This window comes from Onychomys torridus, chromosome 13 (genome assembly GCF_903995425.1).
Source record: "Onychomys torridus chromosome 13, mOncTor1.1, whole genome shotgun sequence".
Lineage (NCBI taxonomy): Eukaryota > Metazoa > Chordata > Mammalia > Rodentia > Cricetidae > Onychomys > Onychomys torridus.
In genome coordinates, this window is record NC_050455.1 from 2,889,153 (window position 1) to 2,904,824 (window position 15,672).

Here is a 15,672-nt window from a genome sequence, read left to right on the forward strand (position 1 = left end):
GCCAAATATGTTTTTTCTAGGACTATTTATTTTTGTTTCTGTTATACTGCTTTTAATTGCGTTTCAGAGGAGTGTGACTTTAGGTGACTCAGCCCACTCTGAGATGTTTGCTACTCTGCAACAAAGATTTAAATGATGATTAATTATTGGCTGTACAGAAATTCCAGAGAACTCACTTGAAACAATCATTTAAAACTTTTTCTTTCTTGACATACTCATTTTCAAACCATTGCTTGGAGTGTGCTGTGAATTTGCCTTTCAAGAAATTAAAAATGAAGAGATCATTTTAGAATTGGCTTATTGTGTGGTTTATTCCTATTCCTCATTTTAATGTCCTGGCACCAAGACAGCATTTCAGTAGCAAAGTAAGCAGTGCTATTTTAAATCCGTGCATGGGCGCGCGCGCGCGCGCGCGCACACACACACACACACACACACACACACACACACACACACTTCTGTTTGATTTTTACTCACAAAATAGATTAGATTATAGATAATTTTTTTTCCTTCTTGTGAGGTCAGGATATTTTTCACATAGTGGGAAAATGATGTAGAAGATACTGGTTTGATAAGTAATCTAGTCAAGTGTGTATGTATAAGTAAATAGGAATATTTTGCCTCACTTTATTGACATTGGATATAAATAACTATAAAAATACATTTCCAACATAAGGATGATTGGAGAGAAATTCTATTACAGTAAGATAATTCATTACTAGTTTCCTTGATATGTATAAAGAATTAGATCCCAGTACTTGGAAGGTACAGGCAAACAGATCTGATAGTTTGAGGCCAACCTAGTTAATAATGAGTTCCAGGCCAGCTTAGGGTACATAGTTAGATCCTGTCTTATAAACAAAAACAAACTAAAATTCCAGCACTGTGGATATGAGGCAGGAGGATTGCTACAAGTTTGAGAGCATCCCTAGACTCTGCCTAAGAAAACAAAATAAAATGGATGGACAAACACAGAATGAAGTCAGGCAGTTGATGAGGAGATGTTACATAAGGCTGACTCCCATAGGAAGATGGGAGCTTAGTGGTTTGAATGGAAATGCCCCCATTCTTCTTACGAGAATACTTGGTCCCTACTTGGTGGAGCTGTTTGGGAAGGATTAGGATTGGAGCCTTGGAGAAGGTGTGTCACTGGAGGTGGGCTTGGAGGTTTCAAAAGCCCACACAAGGTCACAGGTGTGTCTGCTGCCTTTGAATCAGGATGTAAAGCTCTGGCTGCTGTTCCCATTGTAAAAAATGGCGAGAAGAGAGGTGTTTGCAAGTTGGAGCTGAGGAGCCCCACAGTAGGTGAGAAAGAGGCATGCCATGCAGACATGGCGGGCATTGGTCATGGCAGGTGGGAGTTTGTGGGAAAGACATATCATGCAGGTGCTCACCTCATGGAAATAGAGTGGGAGGAGGAGGAGTTTTCTCTTGAAGGGGACTTTATGTAGGGTGACATTGTCAGGACACTGGGCAGGCCAGGGGCAGGTCTGAATGCTAACATTCCTCCCTTTTTGATTATTATAAAAAGGTGAGTTAAGGGTAGCAAGTGGGGGGAATGAGGCTGCTGAATTCTTGAGACTGCTTCCTGCTGATTCAGGAAGAAGTAAAGAGGGAGTTGGGAGTGAAGAAGCATTCAGTTAGCTGTCGTTGTGGAGACCTCAGGCATCTGTTCCCTGAGGGAGCTGAGAAGGCAGGTTGCTAGGAGGGAAAAATAGCTTATTAACACTGGCCTTATGAATGGGGCTAGCCATGGGAAGAGTGATGTAGCTGCCAGAAAGACTGGAATGGAGAAGTGCCCTGGTTGTAACAGAAGAGGCAAGGGTGGATGAGCCAGACAAAGAGCAGATATGCCCTTGAGTCTGTAGTGGTGGTACCAGCACTGATGGGTGAGGTGTTCTTCAGAAATACCTGAGCCATCACATCTGCTGTTTCTCTGGAGATGGGAAATGCCTCTATCGATCCTGTAAGAGTGTCAACAAGTTAGGAGATAGCAGAGTTTTTATGAGTAGGCATGTGGGTGAAGTTAACCTGCTAGTATTAGCCTTGTTGGTATACTTGGTTTCATTTTGTAGAATCTGGAAAATTAAAATATGTACACCACACCATTGATACCTATTCAGGAATTCAATCGGCAACTGTTCTGAAAAGGCTGATTCTGTAATTACACACCTATTATAAGTCATAGCCATAATGGCTATCCCTGTACAAATTAAGACTGACAATGCTCCAGCATATGTCCCCAGTAAAATGAAATAGATTTTGCATATTATAATATGAAGCGCATTACAGGTACACCACACAATCCTGCAGGACAAGTGATTGTAGAAAGATCTAATCACACTTTAAAAGAAATGCTTTATAAACAGAAAGGAGGAACAGAAGCCCCCAAAGATAGATTGCATAGTGCCTTATTAACCTTGAATTTTCTCAATGCTGATGAGAAAGGAACAACAGCTGCGGAGAACACTGAATAATAGAAAAAAACTGCTAAATTAAATCACCTGTACTTCAAAGGTGTGTTGACCTCAGAATGGAAACCAGGATATGTGCTGTTGGGGGAGGGGTTTTGCTTTTGTTTCCACAGTAGAAGAAAAGCTATGGATACCATCAAAATTAATAAGGATTTGATTTGAAGAAGAGAAACCTTGATAAGGAGAAATGATGATTCATCCACCAATGTGACAGTTCTACAGGTTGTATGGAAAATTCACCAAACAAGGGTGGAGCAGGGTTCTGTTTTTGTATCGACAGGATAATAGAAATAACCATCTTCAAGAAGTTAAAAAGACCTTGGACAAGTAGACGTCTAAAGCAGAAGGGAAGGCAATCCATAAAAAGTTTACAAGAAGAGAAAAATTGGACCTATTGGTTCCAATATACTCTACATGGTAAAATATCATTGCCTAACACCCATATCTCTTTACTTCTGAGAAAAGTTGTGGTCCTAACTCAATTATAAATCAAGCTGGCTTTGGAGTTGGAATATGGCTCTCTCCTTCTCTAAACCCAAGCATGTAGTTAAAAAAAAAAAAAAAAAAAATTAAGAGATTCTGTCTTATATTAGAAGAGCCACCTGGTATGGGACAGAAGAAAGCCAATAATCTAGGGATGATCATTGTCAAGATTCTATTTCTCTCCATGCTTATTCTTGATTCTTTAGAACCTTTCTTTACATATCATGCCATCTTAAAATTTAAAAATTCCATGTTGATATTAATAATGTTCAAGTTTTCCACAATGAAGAAATAAATCTTCCCAATAAGTCTCTGAAGTCTCCAGAAGGAAGATGGGACCCCACAACAACGATTCTACCTGGTTCATAATGATGCCATTGAGCAGATAAACACCACTCAGTGATCAGCTTTGGACTGCAAACTGTTCAGGACAGTTCCAAGATGGCTAGCTGAGATGGTCCATCATATTACACTTCTAGTCAGAACTTTGGGTAAGCTTTACCCATAACTCTGAGACTGACTATAAATATTACAGTCAATTCCTATGAGACCTAACCATTGTTTTAGTTTCTCACAGGATCCCACAGAGATACCATGGCCCCTAAGACAGCAGGAGGCAATTCTAAGAAAATGATGCCCCCTCTCCCAAAAGGTTTTGTTTTCTCAGGGTTATGGATAATTGTCATCTATTAGGGGTTGGTTTTAAGTTGTAATAATGTTGGGGGTGGAACAATAAAGTTTAGACTCAGGATTCTCTTTTGGAAAAGAAAAAAGGGGAATAGATAGATAGGATAGGATAATAAGATAGATCATTGTATCTACTTGAAAACTAAATCAGTAACTATTAGCTTTAGATAATTTGTATTGGTATGGATTCTTGTATATAGATACAAATGTAAAATTATTTTTCTATTCCTGTTTAAGACAATTTGTATATTGATACAAATGTAAAATTATATTTGTCACACTGTATGTATGTTATACCTCTGTTTATGACATTTTGTATATTGATACATATTAATGATATTGTCATATTGCACTATACATTTCTACCTCTGATTAAGATAAAAAATAAAAAGTCCATCACTGATACATTGAATTGGACAAAGAACAGTAGTGAGTCATGAATAAGCAACTGAATTATGTGAGAAGACTTAAAACATGAGTGGTTTTTGTGGGGGAAGGGTGGTTTTAAGTGGCTGAAGAGACTGAGGAGACAGCTCAGTGGTTAAGAGAGTTTTCCTGCTCTTTAGATGACCCAAGTTTAGTTCCCAGCACCCACATTTGGCAGCTCTCATGTGCCTGTAATTCTAGCTGCAGGGAAATCTAATGTCCTCTTCTGGCCTCTGAAGGTATCTGTACTCACGTGCACATACCCCCACACAGGCACAAACATATACATAATTAAAAATAATAAAATTATTTTTTAGGGTCTCACCATATAGCTCTGGCTAGCCTCAAATATAACAGTAAATAAGATAAAATATGAATGAATTCTTTCCAAAGTTCTATTCTGAATTCTTGTGGACCCAACTTCTCATTGATGAGGGTAGAGGGGTTGTTTTAATTCTAACATAGACAAGGCACTTTCTGAGTTGAATTTCATCTCTTGTGTTTAGGAAATAACACCAGGGTTTGCAGGTGAGGTGTAGCAGCAACGCCCACGTTGTCCAAGCGAGGGGCTGAGGATCAAAAAACAGAGACAAGAACAGCCTGTCATTCTCAGTAGAATGCCATTTATTGAAGGAAGGAGGAGGCCTTAAATACAGGCTTACAGCACAGTGGGAGAACCCCGGAGGGCAGAAGTTCACTACAGATGTTTACATTCTTGCATCCTAGCAGTTTACACCAAATGCAGGATACACAAACAAAAAACCTCCAGTGAGCATTCAGGAGGAAGGAAACCAGGAGGGAATTAGCATAGGGAGGACATTTGGTCAAGGTCAGCAAGCAAGGCAAGGGAGGGGGGAAGCTGGAGAGATGGTTCAGCAGTTTAGAGCACTGGCTGTTCTTCCAGAAGTCCTGAGTTCAACTCCCAGCAACCACATGGTGGCTCACAACCATCTGTAGTGAAATCTGGTACCCTCTTCTAGCATGCAGGCATACATGCAGATAGAACACTGTATATATAATAAATAAATCTTTAAAAAAAAAAATGTGGGGGGGCAGGGCCCAACAGGTCCCCCTTTTTAACTGAAAAATGAGCTGCATGGGATGTCAGCAGGTCACCTTACCCGACTTAGGGAGTACCTGCCCAGGCCTCACAGGTCCCCTGTCTTAGGTTGGTGAGCGCCCCCCAGATATTACCCATCTCTGAATACTCATTATCATACAAGCTCAACCATGTGTGAGCTGTAAGGTGAACTGCTGCCAAAGATCTCAAAGTGGCTCTGGGCTTGCAATCTGTGTGACACAGAAAAGACCAACATAAGTCCTAACCCACCCATAGCCAGTAGGCTAATGGCAATTGAGCCATTCCCTTCCTTAATGAGCCTTACAGCAAATTGGAGTCCTCATAAGATGGTATCCCAAAAGCAAGTAGAACTTGAGTTTTATAAATTGTGTAACTACCAAAGCCAATTGAAATGTATATAACTGCTGAATTAAATTTATCATGCCCAATAGAATGAAGGAGTAATTAACTGTAGTAGCTACTTTTGCTGCCAGGGTCTCCACTGTACTGGCTGTAGTAACCAACTGTGAAAAAGCAATCCCAGAAACAGTAGCAGCCATGGCCGCCACCGCTATAATAGCAACAATGGCAGCAGTGATGTCAAATTCTCTTCTGGAGCGTGTGAACCCCATCTGTGTCTTACTGCCATGGTCCACTGGCATGGACACAATTCCAGAAACACAAACCACCAAGGCCCATTTTTCTTGATCCCAGCATTACTTAAGCTGGCAGCTCTGCAAAAAAAACAACTAAGAACCACAAAGAAAGACAGAGATAGCACACAAAGAGCAGAACTAATGGTCTCATAATGGCTACATTCAGGCTCACAAATTTTAAGGTAACTTCAAAGGGGGCTAGATGAATTTCAGGAGGCCAATAAATGTTGCACAGAGACATTCCTGAAAAGTAGGTGTTACACCAGCTTGAAGAGGATTGTGGAAAATGAAAAGGCTTAACTGGCATGGTACTGTTAACAAATGGAGGTCAGTGATCTTCAGGGTTATTCTTCATCTCCAAGATGTCTGGGTGACACGTTCTCAGACATACTTGAAAAAGCAGTTACCATACATTACCTTCTGAAGAATCCAACCACATGGTGACAGTTCCTAGGCTTACGTTAATGCTTGCCAAGTTCAGCCATATTGGGCTCTCAATCTCCACTGGCATCAGAAGGGGAGAGTTTTTCACCAAGGCCCAATAGGTCTCTGCCATGTTGGGATTTGGCAGCAGCCACAGGGTACACACAGTGCTCAGGAACGCAAAGAGGAACCTCATTGTCCTGAGGAAAGACACAAACAAAACTCTAGGCCCACACCAATACCGGATCGGGTCCCCTCCAAGTGCCAGTAGAAAGATCCTTGCATCGCACCAGAGGATGATTTGCAACAGGAGCCCTCCAGTGCTTATCTGCAGCGGATACTCCAGCAGAATCCACCAATAAAAAATTTAAAATATATTAAACAAGGGAAAAAATAGAATGTGAAGAGGAGAGCCCCTAGTTCCCCCCTTTTTACTTTAGCAAATTATGGTGGGTTTTTGTTTGTTTGTTTTGTTTTGTTTTTGTTTTTGTTTTTGTTTTTGTTTTTGTTTTGAGACAGGGTTTTTCTGTGTAGCTTTACGCCTTTCCTGGAACTCACTTGGTAGCCCAGGCTGGCCTCGAACTCACATAGATCCGCCTGACTCTGCCTCCCAAGTGCTGGGATTAAAGGCGTTATTAAGGTATGATGGCAGTGTTCTACTATAGCCTGTCCTTGAGAATTATAAGGAATACCAGTCTTATTAACAATTGAAAAATCTTGGCAAAATTTTGAAACCCCTGTACTGCTGTAGGCGGGACCATTATCGGTCTTTATGCATTTTGGCACTCCCCATATAAGCAAAAGCATGAAGACAATGATTCTTTACATTCTTAACCATTTCCCCTGAATGGGCAGAGGCAAAAATTAGAGAGGAATATGTATCAATAGACACATGGACATATTGTAATTTTCCAAAGGATGGCATGTGTGTGACGTCCATCTGCCACACATGATTAGGTAAAAGTCCTCGGGGATTAACTCCCAAATGAGGAACAGGTAAAAATTCAGCACAAAGAGGACATGATTTAACTATCTGGATGGCTTGTTCCTGGGTTATGCCCGTGTGATGACAGAGAGATCCAGCATTAAGATGATAACGTTGATGCAACTGGGGGAACAAATTAATGTGACAGCCATATGAGTAATGTCATCAGCCCTCTGATTATCTTCGCTTAGAGGTCCAGGCAATCGAGCATGAGCTCTAATATGGCCCACATAAAGGTTATGTCAGCAGGACCATATGAGTCCTTGCACTTGCAACAAATATTCATGAATGGAGAAATGGATGGTATGTAGGCTGTTGTCTCCAAAGGCATAATGGCATGTGTCACATATTGGCTATCAGTATAAATATTTACAAGCTCGTCAGTAAACATCTGTAAAGCAAGCAACAGTGCCCGTACCTGTACCATCTGGGCGGAAGTGCCTTGGACTTTCATTCTCTTCACTGTGTTACCAGAAACTACCACAGCAAAACCACATGAAATGCCATCAGAAAATACCACATGGGCCTGAGGAATAGGAGTCATCTGTACTATCTGGGGAAATATAACAGGATGTAATTTTAAAAATTGACACACATCATTGGAATCTTGAAGGTGGGCTGAAGCCATTGAATATCTCCCAGGTAGGTTTGAAAATCTTTAAGTGTGCATAGCTGATCTATATGCAGAGTCATCTTTTGTGGACATATGCCTGTGTGTAACAATTCATGACCTAAATAATGATAGGGAAAGGATACCTGTACATTTTATGGGGCTATTTGTAAATTGGCCAAGCTAAGAACCTTTTATAATTTAGAAAAGGCATCAAAAACAAGTTTTTTATCTTTAGCATCCAATAAAATATCATCCATATAGTGAGTTATATAAACATCGGGAAAAGCTTTTTGAACTGGAGCTATGGCCAAAGACACATAAATTTAACATATAGTAGGGCTATTGACCATTCCTTGGGGGCAAGACTGCCCACTGATATCTCTAATAAGGTTCTTTGAGATTTTCCAATGGAACACTAAAAGCAAAGTGAGGACTGTCCTCAGGATGTAAAGGAATGGCGAAGAAACAATCCCTCAAGTCAATTACAATCAAATGCCAATGTTAGGAATTGCCACAGGGGCAGGCAAACCAGGCTGTGTTGCTCCCATAAGAAGCGTGGCTTTATTTAAATATCTAAGATCCTATAACAGTCTCCATTTTCCTGACTTCTTTTTAATAACAAATATAGGTGTGTTCCAGGGTGAAGTGTCCAGCATCTAACTGTTCCTTAACTAATGCATTTGCAGCCTCCGACTTTTCTTTCTGTAATTCAGATGCTGCCACTCAGTGCTGGCAGGCAGAAAGCTCAGAGTTTTAGCTAGCCTGAAATTTTTATATTGGAAAGAGCCTTTTCTTCCTCTATTACTACTGGAAAGAGGCATTTTTCTTTCCTTTATTTTTCTTTTACAAGGCCTTAAAATCTGTAGGCCTAGTTTCAACATTTTTCCCCTTTATGCTGGGAAAAATCCATTTTTTGTTTTTTTTTTTGTTTTGTTTTGTTTTTTAATTTTTCTCCCTTTTCTAACGGGAAATATCCTTTCCTTCCCTCTTCTCTATTGGGAAGATTTCCTTTTTATTTTATTTCTTTCGCTTTAATCTGGTATATTAAATCCCCTGGAGACCAGAAACCAGGGACTAACATTCTGGAGGATCTGAATAAAATCTTCAGCTGTTCTGCTCTTAATGGCAGTGCCCTGCTGCTTCAGCAGTCCAATTAACTATTCCTCCAGGAGCGACTATGAGCTAGCTGCACCCATGACAATTCACCCGACCTTACCTTTTCTTTTCTTTAAAATGCTGGCCAGTCTTATTTTCGGGTGTCCATCAGTGCATCCCTTCTTTCTTGGATCTTGGTGGAACCTCCACTTGTAGGAGCAATGCTGGAGTTATCACCTGTTCACCATGTCCGAGCAAGAGGCTGAGGATCAAAAAACAGAGACAAGACAGTGGGCCATTTGTCTCAGTAGAATGCCAATTGCCATTTATTGAAGGAGGGAGGAAACCTTAAATACAGGCTTACAGCACAGTGGGAGAACCCTGGAGGGTAGAAGTTCACTACAGATGTTTACATACTAGCATCTTAGCTATTTACACCAAATGCAAGATACACAAACAAAGACACTCTGGTGAGCATTTAGGAGGAAGGAAACCGGCAGGGAATCAGCAGAGGGAGGACATCTGGTCAAGGTCAGCAAGCAAGGCAACAGCTACTCAAGAAACGGGGGCCAGGGTCCCACAGTGAGGCAAGTAGCAGAGCACCAGAGCCTAGCTGTGCAAGCTCTTTGATTTGATATCCAGCCATCGATAAAAAGACCAGAAATAAAAGCAGAAAATCCCACCTTAACAGCTAGGACTTAACTACCCACAACTTGATGTCTTTGGATGTCTGATCCAAATATTTGAGCCTAACCCCTAATGACTTGTGCCTTACCCTAAATGCCCCCTCACAAGGACAAGTGGTGCTGTAAAACTCACTACTTAACAGAACAGTGAGATGCCCACTTGTCTAGCCAGATGCAGACTCCACACAAATGGCACATAAGGCTAAGTGATTGATCTCAGCTGTCTAAGGAACCACTGCCTGGTGTCTTCCTGCTGATGTGATAAAATAACCTGACAGAAGCAGCTCAAGGGAGGGGAGCTCATTTCAGCTCAGTAGTTCATGGTATGGTCCATCACAGCAGGGATGAAAGCCAACCAGAGCTTGAAGCAGCTGGTCATGTCACCTCTACAGAAAAGAGCAAAGAATGCAAGCCAGTGTCAGCGGTGTATGTGTGTGTGTGTGTGTGTGTGTGTGTGTGTGTGTGTGTGTGCTTACACATGCATTTGGAGGCCTGAGGTTGATGTTGCAAATGATCTTTAGTCATTCCACCTTATTTATTGAGATAAGGTCTATAAATCAAATCCAGAGCTTACAGAGATGGCTAGTCTTGCTAGCCAGTGTGCTCTGGGGATCCTGTGTCTTGCCTTCTGTCTTAATTTGTGTTTCTATTGCTGTGATAAAACACCATGGCCCAAGTGTTTGTTTCACTGAGGGAAGTCAGGGCAGGAACTCAAGGCAAGAAGTAGGAGGCAGGGTCTGAAGCAAAGGCCATGGGGGAATGCTGCCTACTGGCTTGCCCCTAATCATTTACACAGCCTGCTTTTTTATACTTAGGACCCCTGGTCCCGGAATGGCTCTGCCCACAGTGGGCTGAGCACTCCCACATCAATCATCAATCAAGAGAGTACACCTCAGACTTGTCCTCAGGACAGTCTTGTGGGGGCATTTTCTCAGTTGAAGTCCCCTCTTCCCAAACGACTCATGTGTGTCAAATTGTCATAAACTATCCAGCACATCTTCCTGGAACTGCAGGCCAGCCACCATGCCCACTTGGCATTTACATGGATTCTGGAGATCTGAACTCCAGATCTCACACACTCACAGCAAGTGCTGCTGGACCCTCTCTCCAGTCCTGCAGCCTTTTCTTCAACAACTGTCCGCTGTGTCTGTCCTGGGGTGGCACATCCTCTACCCTCATGTCTTCAGCTGGGCACCACTGTTTCCAGCACCCCAGCACCCAGGGAACAAGGTGAGTGGGGGGGAGGGTGATCTTGAACCTATTGTATCTTATTAAAAAGGACAGTAGGCAAGCAGGAGAAGGATGCAGCTTAAACTCCTCCCACCTAGACTCAAAATTACACGGTACCGATTAAAAAATGCAAACAATACTAAAAGTGGGAAAAAACTCAAATCCCTCAAAAGTCCACAACAACAAACATCCTTATTCATTCCTTATCACACTTATTATATATGCATACAACCTGACCCTGCCCTACGTTCTCCCCAGACATGGGAAAGGCAGTGAAAACAGACCCATGACTAGGTACACATCCTGAACAAACACCCGTAATCAGAGGCTATGAATCCTGACCCCAGGAATGATCCCCCTTCTTTTGAGCCTTTTCGCAGGGGTGGTCCAGGACCACCTGCATGTCAGATGTTTTTACAGGGGCAGCCTAGGACCACCTGCATGTCAGATGTTTTTACAGGGGCGGCCTAGGACCACCTGCATGTCAGATGTTTTTACAGGGGCGGCCTAGGACCACCTGCATGTCAGATGTTTTTACAGGGGCGGCCTAGGACCACCTGCATGTCAGATGTTTTTACAGGGGCGGCCTAGGACCACCTGCATGTCAGATGTTTGCATTGAGATTGACAACAATGACAAAACTGCAGTTATGAAACAGCAACAAGCCTCAGATAATTTTGATTGGTGTGGACTTTTATGTATGATGATAGAAAAGTAAAGCTATATTTGATTCAATGCTTGTTTATAATATACAAATGTCCTTGGCTAAGGGAAGAGGCTGAGTCACCTGCAGCTGGAAAGGCTAGAGACATCCTAAAGGTGTGCTGTGTCTTCTTTCCACAGACCCATGTCAACCCATACCAGTTCACTAACACTCACCCTAATCTTAATAAACTCAGTAACTTCTTCATTCTGGCCTACCCTGAAAATATTTTCTGCTGCACGGTCAGGATCCACCAGCTACTCCTGACTAAAGTTCTCTCAGTGGGAAGGGAACTCCTTCAGAATGCTGGCAGCAATGCTGCGCTGTACCTCCTGAAGGGGTGCATGGCTGACAGAAGAGAGCGCTGGATGCTGCCGTGACAGAAGAATCATAAGCCATACTTACCTTTTTAGAGCTGAGGGAGGGAGGGAGGGAGGGAGAGAGGGAGAGAGGGAGAGAGGGAGAGAGGGAGAGAGGGAGAGAGAGAGAGAGAGAGAGAGAGAGAGAGAGAGAGACCGCTCAGAGGACAGAGGGAATACAGGGAGAAGGAGGCCCATGGGAGGTCACGCCCGCTTTTTAGGCTGGGTCGCCGTTGCAGGCTGGTGACATAATAAGGACATAATCCTTACATCTCTCTCACATACATACTTCTAAAAACTAGCTCCTTTTTTTTCTTTTTAAAAGATTTATTTATTTATTTATTTATTATGTATACAGTGGTCTGCCTGCGTGTGTACCTTCACACCAGATGTCATTACAGGTGGTTGTGAGCCACTATGTGGTTTCTGGGAATTGAACTCAGGACCTCTGGAAGAGTAGCCACTGCTCTTAACCTCTGAACCATCTCTCCAGCTCAGCTCCTCTTATAATACATTATTCAAGCTCACTTTTCTTTTCTTTCTTTCTTTCTTTCTTTCTTTCTTTCTTTTTTTTTTCCTTTTTCTTTTTGTTGGTTTTTCGAGAGTGGGTTTCTCTGTGTAGCTTTGCGCCTTTCCTGGAACTCACTCTGTAGACCAGGCTGGCCTTGAACTCACAGAGATCCGCCTGCCTCTGCCTCCTGAGTGCTGGGATTAAAGGCATAGAGCTACCACAGCCCAGCTCACACTCACTTTCTAACCAAAAGGAATTTAGAAAGTTCAAAGAGGAAACCAGAAGTCATCCAAACGGCAGCTGAGCAGAGAGAGTCACTTGGTCTTTCACAAGGCCTGAGAAACAATAGGCCACAAAACCAAAAACAAGCCCTCTAGGATGCTGGGACAAGCACAAGCACCCTGCTTATCTCACAGGCCAGAGCTCTGGAAAACAGCTGGGGGTCAACCAATGAAGAGGAAGTAAGCCTGCAGCCTGGAGGCTGTCAGGGCAGGAAGTGACACTAACCCTTGGTTGAGCAGCGCTTCCTCTGTCTACCTACGAATCTGAGCTCATCCATTCCCAGGTAGGAATCTCCCCCAGAGTCTCCACAGCAAGTCTGCTGCTTGCCAGCTCAGTGGCCCTCAACCTTGCTTTTCTTGTTCTTTTTTGTTTTTTCTATTTCAGCCCTGTGTGTTTGGTCAGCCCTTCGACTTCTTATCTTTTCCATTCTGCACAGCACCTCAACCCTGTGCTTATCACTTTTAAAGCAGCACGTTCATGGTGGAGCAAAGTGGCAGCTAGTGCCCAGCCCTCCCCCAGGATTTCAGCCTCTGGGGTTCTAGCTGCCTTGGGAGCACTCCAGGGCCTGCATGAGCAGTAAAAGGACTCCACAATGAATGCAAGCTAAGATTTCAGTTTGCTAATTTTTGTTCCATGTCCCAATATTTTAGTTTTCAGATGCAGCAAAAGTTGTCGAGCAGTCTTGTAATCCTGGCTCTTGGGAGGTGAGCAGTAGGTAGAGTGGCTGCCTAGCATGCACGTCCTCTGCTGGCCTCAATGGTCACCTGCACTCATAAGGACATACCCACCAACACACACACACACACACACACACACACACACACACACACACACACACACACACACACACACACACACTGTAAAAAAAAAGAGGAGGAGGTATCCACTTAAGTAGCAAAGGAAATAAATCCAGACAAAAACTTTCAGAATACAAGTCAGGCCAGAAGGGGGCGCCACAACAAAGGCAAGGCTCCTCAACTCTATTGAGGCTGGTCGGTTTTTGTTTGTTTGTTTGTGAACTACATTTCAAAAGCTGAGTCCCTGGAAACGCCAGGATCTCAAAATGCCAGTTTGTTCATTTTTGCATAAACCATGCCAGGTTCATTTTTCTTTTTCTTTTTTTTTTTTTTTGGTTTTTCGAGACGGGGGTTTTTTTCTGTGTAGCTTTGGAGCCTTTCCTAGAACTCACTCTGTAGACCAGGCTGGCCTCAAACTCGAAGAGATGCACCTGCCTCTGCCTCCCAAGTGCTGGGATTAAAGGTGTGTGCCACCACTGCCCAGCCAGGTTCATTTTTCCTTTTTTCTTTCTTTTTTTTTTTTTTTAAATTAATTTATTTTTTCTTGTAGTACTGGGTATTGAACCTAGGGTGTTACAGGTGCTAGCCAAGACCTTTACCACTGAGTTACAGCCCCAACTCACTTTATTTATTTATTTATTTATTTATTTATTTATTTATTTATTTATTTATTATGTATACAGAAGAGGATGCCAGATCTCATTACAGATGGTTGTGAGCCACCATGTGGTTGCTGGGAATTGAACTCAGGCCCTCTGGAAGAGCAGTCGGTGCTCTTAACCTCTGAGCCATCTGTCCAGCCCCCCAAGTTCATTTTTCTTAACAATTTTTAACTTAATTTATTTTTTTAATCTAGAAATAGTAAGTGTTCCTGTTTGACCACAGGGCAAACAATCAACTGGTCTTTACTGTAGAAGGAAATGTTTGCAATGGGGCTGGGGAGATGGCTTAGTTGGTAAGTGCCTGTAATGCAAGTGTGAGGACCCGAGTTCAGATCTCCAGCACCCATGTAAAAGCTAAGTAACCCCTGCTGGGCTAAGCAGACCCCTGGAGCTCATTATCCAGTCGCTGTAGCCAAAAAGTTCATGAGAGATCCTGTCTCAAAAACCTGAGGGACTGAGGAAGACACCCAATGAGCCGACCTCCAACCTTCATACGGATATCCATCTATACATACTCAATGCACCACACACACACATTTAAAAAAAATATGAATTATATTTGCCATAGAAAGAGACCATACCTGGAGGGGCAAAAGATGTGATTCTGGATCTTCAGGATTCCTGCAGTCAGTGGTGATTGGAGCGTCTCCGGAGTCCACAGTATTGCCAAGATCACTGTGACCAGGGTCTTCCTTTGACCAGTCTTCCCGAGGCAGTGTCTGCTGCTGCTGGAACAAAGTGCTGCAGCTGGGGGCTTACATATTTAGTTTACAGCTTTTGAGGCAGAGAGCCTAAAGTCAGCAGGGCTAATTCATTTCTTTTTAAAAAAATTTATTACATTTCTCCAGGTGTGGTGGCGCACAGCTTTAATCCCAGCACTCGGGAGGCAGAGGCAAGTGGATCTTGGTGAGTTCGAGGCCAGCCTGGTCTACATGGTGAGTTCTAGGCAAACCAAGACTACACAGAGAGATTATGTCTCAAAAAATTTTTTTTATTACATTTGTTTGTGTTCATTTGTGTATGTGGGTGCTCACTTGCTGCAGTGCATGTGTGGAGGTCAGAAGGCAGCTTGCTGGGATCCTTCTATTCTATCCACGTAGGTCTCAGGGATCAAACTCAGGTCATCAAAGTCGGTAGTAAACGCCTTTACTCACAGAGCCATCTCGCTGGACCAGGACTGTTTCTTCGAGGCCTCTCTGACTTGTAGATGGCCACCCGGCAGGCTGGGAATTTAATGACCTCATCTCTTTTTTTCTTCTTTAAATATTTAAAAAGTCATATTGGTTTAGGGACCCATCTGATGACTTCATTTTGCCTTAATTACAACTTTGACGCTCCAAATGTAGGCACATTCTGAGATATTGGGGATTAAAAGTTTAATACGTAAATTTGTGGGGAGGGGCAGAATTCAGTGCTCAACATCCCAGCAGATCTCAGCACTGCCTGTATGGCTGACAGATTGTTCAAAAAATCAGCTCCCGGGGCCGGGCCGATCTCCGGGAGTAGTGTTTGCCCGGTGCGAGTGGGGTCCTGAGGTGAG

General features: G+C 42.9%; 1 long non-coding RNA gene across 2 annotated transcripts; it reads right to left on the bottom strand.

Moving 5' to 3' along the window:
- Positions 1-6,378: 6,378 nt before the first annotated feature.
- Positions 6,379-14,983, bottom strand: LOC118594863. 2 transcript variants are annotated; one of them, XR_004946420.1, is made up of 4 exons: positions 14,714-14,983; positions 9,024-9,164; positions 7,613-7,747; positions 6,379-6,409 (listed from the first exon to the last, which is right to left on the bottom strand). It is a non-coding gene; the product is annotated as an uncharacterized LOC118594863 (long non-coding RNA). The 2 variants fall into 2 exon arrangements; XR_004946421.1 differs by lacking the exon at positions 7,613-7,747.
- Positions 14,984-15,672: the final 689 nt, after the last annotated feature.